General features: G+C 42.3%; 1 protein-coding gene across 3 annotated transcripts in view; it reads left to right on the top strand.

Annotated features, from left to right (window-relative positions):
* The window catches only part of abat (4-aminobutyrate aminotransferase), a 53,495-nt gene that overhangs the window by 5,133 nt on the left and 41,760 nt on the right, over nucleotides 1–6,602 (top strand). For all 3 annotated transcript variants that reach the window (XR_520893.1, XM_008299594.1, XM_008299595.1), the window contains exons 2-3: nucleotides 3,933–4,037; nucleotides 4,659–4,708. The gene's annotated coding sequence lies outside the window, so the exon portion shown is untranslated. The remainder of the gene's footprint in view (nucleotides 1–3,932; nucleotides 4,038–4,658; nucleotides 4,709–6,602) is intronic.

Below are 6,602 nucleotides of genomic sequence, written 5' to 3'. Positions count from 1 at the left end.
CTCCTCTGATGGTCAGAGACTGTGAGAATACGATTAGTTGTTGTAATGGATTTTATTGGGGGATATTTTTGTCTTTAAAGTCCTGGGTGTAACTTTTCTGTGTATACAGTGTATTTCTAAATCATTATAATAATACATTTATTTTGTATAGCGCTTTTCACGATACTCATAGTCACTTAACAGGGGATAAGATAAAAACAAGAACAAAACAAGTTGAATACAAAACTGATTTTTTTTTTTTAAAAACAAGGTAGAGAAGGCAGGTAAAAAATAAAAATGTAAAACAGTTAAACATTAAAAGCGATCTTAAAAAGGTGAGTTTTTAAAAGGGACTTGAATATGTTGAGGTCAGAGCAGTGTCGGATGGGAGACGGAAGGGAGTTCCAGAGAGTGGGAGCAGCAACAGAAAAGGCTCTGTCCCCCCAGGTTGGGTGTTTGGTCCTTGGTGGTGGGGCGAGGAGGTGAGCAGAGGAGGAACGGAGGCTGTGGGAAGGGGTGTGATGATGGGGGGCCAGATGATGGAGGGCTTTGTGGGTGAGGAGGAGGATCTTGAATGTGATGCATTCTTTGACAGGGAGCCAGCGGAGATTTTGGAGGACGGGGGTGGTGTGATCACGAGAGCGGGTGTGGGTAAGGAGACGGGCGGCAGAGTTTTGAATAAGCTTAAGTTTTTTGAGGAGTTTGGAGAGTAAACCATAGAGGAGGCTATTGCAGTAGTCCAGTCGGGAGTGATGAAAGCATGGATGAGTGTTTCAGCTGCAGGGAGGGAGAGAGATGGTCGGAGACAGGCTGTTTTTGTGATCTGTTTGATGTGCTGTTCAAAAGTGAGGTTGGTGTCGAAGATTAGTCCAATTTCTAATGCATTATGGGAGCTGAGGTTAAAATTAGTGAATTCCTCCCAAAATAGACACCTTTACCAAGTTTTATTCCAAGTGCATTAATGCAGCTCAAACATATCTAAAAAGAGCAATGAAAAGGATCAAAGTGTCCTCATGGCTGTAAACGGGTTCATTACTGAGGTATTGTTCTTGCTGTTAGGTGGTCTTGAGTGTTTTGAAGGGCCACTGCAATCAGCACCAGACCAAGGGGAAATCTGGACCCATGGCAAATAGCACACGGTGCAGAAAGCCCTGTGTAACCAACTGTGGACTGTGATCAACAAAGAGAAGACCAAATAATAATAATAACACGTTTTATTTAGAGGCGTCTTTCTCGGCACTCAAGGACACTGTTCATACATTACACAAATCAATTAAAAGAAACAACATTAAAATAAGTAAAGTTGCTAAATTAAGCAGACAGAACAAAAGGCTTCAGGTCAAGTAGGCAGTCCTCAACAGATGAGATTTTAAGTTGTGATTTGAATTGGGAGAGTGAATCGATGTTTCTGAGTTGGTATGGTAGTGAGACGGGCGGAGGGGAGAGAGAGATGTATGGAGGAGGAGGATCTGGGGGAGCAGGAGGGAGTGTGAACATGGAGGAGGTCAGAGAGATATGGGGGCGTGAGGTTGTGAATGGCCTTAAATGTTAACAGGAGGATTTTGAATTGGATGCGGAACTGAACTGGAAGCCAGTGGAGCTGTTGGAGGACAGGAGTGATGTGGTGAATCGAGGGGGTTCGGTTGTGGTCCAGTTGAAGTTTGTGGAGGGAGACCAAAGAGGAGAGAATTACAGTAATCCAGACGGTAAGTGACGACCCTGTGGACAAGGATGGCAGCAGTGTGGGGGGGAAAGGGAGAGGCGGAGGTGATTGATGTTACGTAGGTGGAAGCAGACCTGGTGATGTTGTTGCTGTGGGATTGGAAGGATAATGTACTGTGAAGGATGACACCCAGAACAAAGTTAGCATCTCGCCCAGATCAGCATGTCTTTATCACTGAAGTGTGCATGCCCTGTGCCAGTAGTTTCAGTCTCCCAGATGGATCCACAACAACACAAGGGCCCCACCTACTGGCGCAAAAATGCAATCAACTCAGAATTACTTATGTAATTCAAAATTTGGGGGGTGATTGTTTCTATAAACAACTTTTGTCTTTATTTTCAACCGATTACACCAACAAATAGCATTATTATTTTTATAATACATTTTATTTGTATAGCACACTTTAAAATCAGGCGTCGTCTCAAGGTGCTTCACAGGAAGAAGAGTAATAAAATGAAAATTTAATTTTAAATCTGAAAACTTAAAATAATTAAAATATACATAAAAATACTCCAACAGAACCCTATTTAAAGCAAAGCAGAATAAATGAGTCTTTAGGCTGCTTTTGAAGGCAGCAAGGGATTCAGAGGCCTCAGGCGTGGTTCCAGTACAGAAAAGGCACGGTCGCATGGTTGTGAGCTTCGTGCAAGGAATGGCTAGGGAGTTCTGGCTGCTAGACCTGAGTGACTGAAATGAAGACTGAGGGGTGAGGAGGTCCTGAAGGTAGATTGGGCCACAGTGGTTAAACATTGTACATATGTAGGAGAACCTTGAAAGTAATCAATATTACCAATGAGGCTCTCCACACTAACACACATTTGTTTGTAGTGGGGGTTTGTTGTGTGTTTCTGGTCCTTTCTTCTTCTTCAACAGGGCTTTTCTGTGGTATGATTAAGTTACCAAGGTTTGTCTTGAATAAAAAGCTTGCCTGAATGTTGAGCTGGTTGGTTAGCACTGTCGCCTCACAGCTAGAAGATCCCTGGTTTGTGTCCCAAACTCTAAAGCACAAAAAGAGCCTGGAAGAAATAGAAATAATAGCCAAGCTCCTTGGCTATTGGACAAGATTGTCCAGCAATGGCATGTCATCCATCTTAGTAAGTGGAGTGAAACAAAAAACACAGTGGGCTTCTGGAGTGGAATTTGGAAGTTCAGGAACTTGCCATGGCTGCTGTGTCTGTGTTGTCCTTGCCACACTTGAATGCTGAAGTCAAGAGATTATTCAGCCAGATGATTGTGGTAAAAAGCAACCTTAGAAATCAAATGTAGACCCTTAACTCCATTCTGTGTGTCCAATATGGTCTGAAGTTTTGTGGTGAGGCTCGCTATGAGCACAAGCTGCCTGATAATATTTTGCAGCCTTCTGGCACATCAGCTACTTACTCGTTTCATTCAGCTCCCTCTGTTGCTGAGCCTGCCATAGAAAGCCTTGACCAAAGTTAAGATGACCTCCTCTTTCTTTGAGCCAGCATAGAATGTATGTGTGGAGGGCGGTCTGACAAAACAAACAATGAACTTGAATTAGGGCCAGACTCATTTCCTCACATTGCCATCGACCGTTTTTTTAAATGGTATTTTTTTGGTCCTTTTGAATTTTTAAAAAAGTTTTTATAATAATAGTAATATTAAAAAATGTTCTCATTGTGGCAAAAAAAAATGTTTGTGTTCTACTGTGACTTGTTATAGGCTCCTTAAGTAGAGCATAAGGTTAGAAACTAAACCAAATTTAAGAAAACTGAAAAACAAAACAAAACAAAAAAAACTGAAGTAACTCTGCCACAGTGTCTCTTTGGGTCACTTTGCTGGTCCCAAGCCCAGAGAAAGGAGGAGGGTTGGACGTGGAGCTAGCAATTCCACCCCACATAACAGTCTTTAGATTAAATTTGATATTCTAACATTTAGCAATGCAGGACTAAACTGATTTATTTAATGTGGGTCTAGACAAAGCATTAGTCATGCACCTATTTTGAGAAGTAATGGCCTATTTCAGTGGCAAAATCTAAATAAACAAAAATAAGACTCAACAGAAGAAAGTTCATTTTTAGTTCTAAACATACTTGGGGTGTTTGTTTTTTTTTTATTCCTCTCTCCTGCAGCCTCCTTTACATGCAAATTGCTGGTTATACAAATGAGGTGATGACGTCATGCAGAGACGTCCACCGACTTCTCGAACAGCCAATAGCGACTCCCCTAATGGACTCGGCGACACCGATACGCCCCTCCCCATGTACAGAGCAGGCCTCCTGCTCAGACTTGCCTCAGACTCCGTGCTCACATCTGCCCAACGGTGCTTGCGAAACCTTTGCGCGCAGATCCTGCTGCTGTCACCTGATCATCGGTAAGATTTCTTCTTATCTTAATCAAATACACGCAGCTCCTGAACGACCGGTCCTGCAGCATGAGCAGCTTGAATGTGACTGTTGTGTCGCATTGACACTCGCACGTCAGTGGTTGTGTGTGTGCTGCAGGACCATCATCAACGGGACACGCTGCAGCTTGCAGCGTTCACGGCTGGAAAGCGTTTGATGAGATGTAACACGTTCTGTTATGATAAGTTGGTTCATATTCGAACCATTAGCCTACTTATCAGTTCCCTCTTGCGCGTGAGCCAGCCAAATCCAGTCGGAACCAGATTTTTCAGAAAAGGACCAGAATCGTAACAAACACAACAGACAGCATCCATGTAAACAAGTTTTTTTTTTTAATGTTAATTATTTCATTTCACATAGTGTCTTTATTGCATATGTTAGGTTGTTGCAGGAGCAAAAGGGGCAAATCAAACCCTTGTTTACGTGAATGCAAATCAGTCCTCGCTGTAATCGGAGAAGTTTGAAGGTGGTTTAACATCCACTGCAGATGTAACTTCTATTCAGCATGATGACTGATGGCCACCGTGAAATACAAAAGAAATGACATGAGAATTTAAATTAAATCATATGTTTATTTTGTTTTCGCTCAGCTGAGGACTTCTGGATGTCCCCCAACTCGCTGGATTACTGAAATCAGCAAGTAAGAATTTCATCATTTAACTTGGTTACAGGTTTTGTAGGTTTGTAGCAATGTCTTTCAGATTTGTAGATGGCCTATGTGTTTTTTTTTTATTATCCTTACAGACCTTGCCTTTATTAGCAAAAACATGCTTACTTATTCATCAAATTTGCAAGCAGCTTCCAGCGTTTGACAGTTTACTTAAATACAAGACTCCTGGGGGTTTCCTGTGGTGTCCGACCTGGCAGTGGATCTTTTGATCTTGTGGGTTCCGAGGTGGGGTCTCCGTGGGTTTGGCTCGTTCCAGTGCATCTCATCAATGCTCAGTCAGATTGTCATGTGGGGAGTTTAGAGGCTGGGTTAAGCTTTGAGCCTTTGCTGAGTTCCTTCACCTGTTCTGAGTAGTTTTTGCAGTTTGGTTCTGGCTTTAATGTTGTGACTGATGTGCATAATGTATACAAAACAAGGACCACAAAGCTAAGTAGAGGTAACATGCTTATATGATACTCATTAAGCATGCAGCAACAATACTTATGGAAGGCACTTTATGCCATTAATGGTGCATGAAATGCATTCTTTAATGTTTGTGAGGAAGTGTTTGTTTGCAAGATAAGACAAAGGGTTTATGTCCCATTCCACTCATATGTCTATCTGTGCATTTTGAAGCCAATCATTGTTCAAGTGTCCACATCACACTACCAGCTTAGAATTGTGATGTGGATACCTGAGGCCTCCAGTGCACATCCACTGAAAATGGACTTTTACAGTGAACTAGACCTATTCTGGCTCGTATTTACACTTCTGGAAGTAAAAATAAACATTCATAGATTCTTGAATTTTCAAGTATGGAAAAGAAGGAGATATAGGCATTTTTAAATTGTTAATAACGTGGAAAAACCTTCGTACACACTTAATTATTGTTAGTATTCTTAATGACATTAGATGCACCTCATTGATTTAGGATGGTATATGTAATAGGATAATAGAAACAATAAGAATTAGGGAAGCATTATATGGGATTTTTTTGCTGATGTTGATATTTTCCAACTCATTTTGACCAAACGAGGGCTGCAAGGTGGCGCAGTTGGTAGCACAGTTGCCTTGCAACACGGGGGACACCGGGATCTTTCTGCGTGGAGTTTGCATGTTCTCCCCGTGCAGAGCGGTTTCTCTCTGGGTTCTCCGGCTTCCTCCCACAGTCGAAAACCATGTTGAGGTCGCCAGTGTATCGCAGGGCTACAGTTAGAGACAGACAACCAAGCACACTCACATTCACACCTACAGACAATTTAGAATCACCAATTAACCTCAACATGTTTTTGGACTTGTGGGAGGAAGCCGGAGAACACGGGGAGAACATGCAAACTCCACGCAGAAAGATCCCAGTGCCTTGTTTCTACCAGTCTATTCAGAAGAGACTGGTTCTTATGCAGATGTGACTTGGGTTTCCACTGGATAGTAAAGGATTGCCTATAATATTTGAGGCTTAAGCCCTATTCGCTCACCTCTGTCACATCCAGCTGTATTAGGCACCCTCTGCTTTTTCTGTGCCTCTGCTCTGTCCCTGTTTTGACCCTCTGCTGTTGTCTCTAAAGCTCTTCTGATTTTAGCACATGGGCTGACTCATGTACGTCCGCTCAATCGGCAAAGAGGTGGAGCATTAATGGAGCTGAAGTGGGCCATGCAAACCTCTCTAGGTCATCAGTGTTTGTGTCAAAAAGCACATTATTAGTAAATTGTGCCCTATCAGACGTTTAAAAAGTGGGAAACATTTGTGCCTGTGCCTAACCCTGCTACATCTTCACCACACTTCTAATGGTCTTGGGTATTAAACTGTAACAATAGAACAGGATTATGTCATCAGTGTAAATGTTTGACTGAATTCAAGCAGGGGTTCTTACTGATACTTGTGGCC

This window comes from Stegastes partitus, unplaced genomic scaffold (genome assembly GCF_000690725.1).
Source record: "Stegastes partitus isolate 25-593 unplaced genomic scaffold, Stegastes_partitus-1.0.2 Scaffold1436, whole genome shotgun sequence".
NCBI lineage: Eukaryota > Metazoa > Chordata > Actinopteri > Pomacentridae > Stegastes > Stegastes partitus.
Note: the sequence above shows the minus strand (reverse complement) of the source record. Positions and strands in the feature narration are given on the sequence as shown.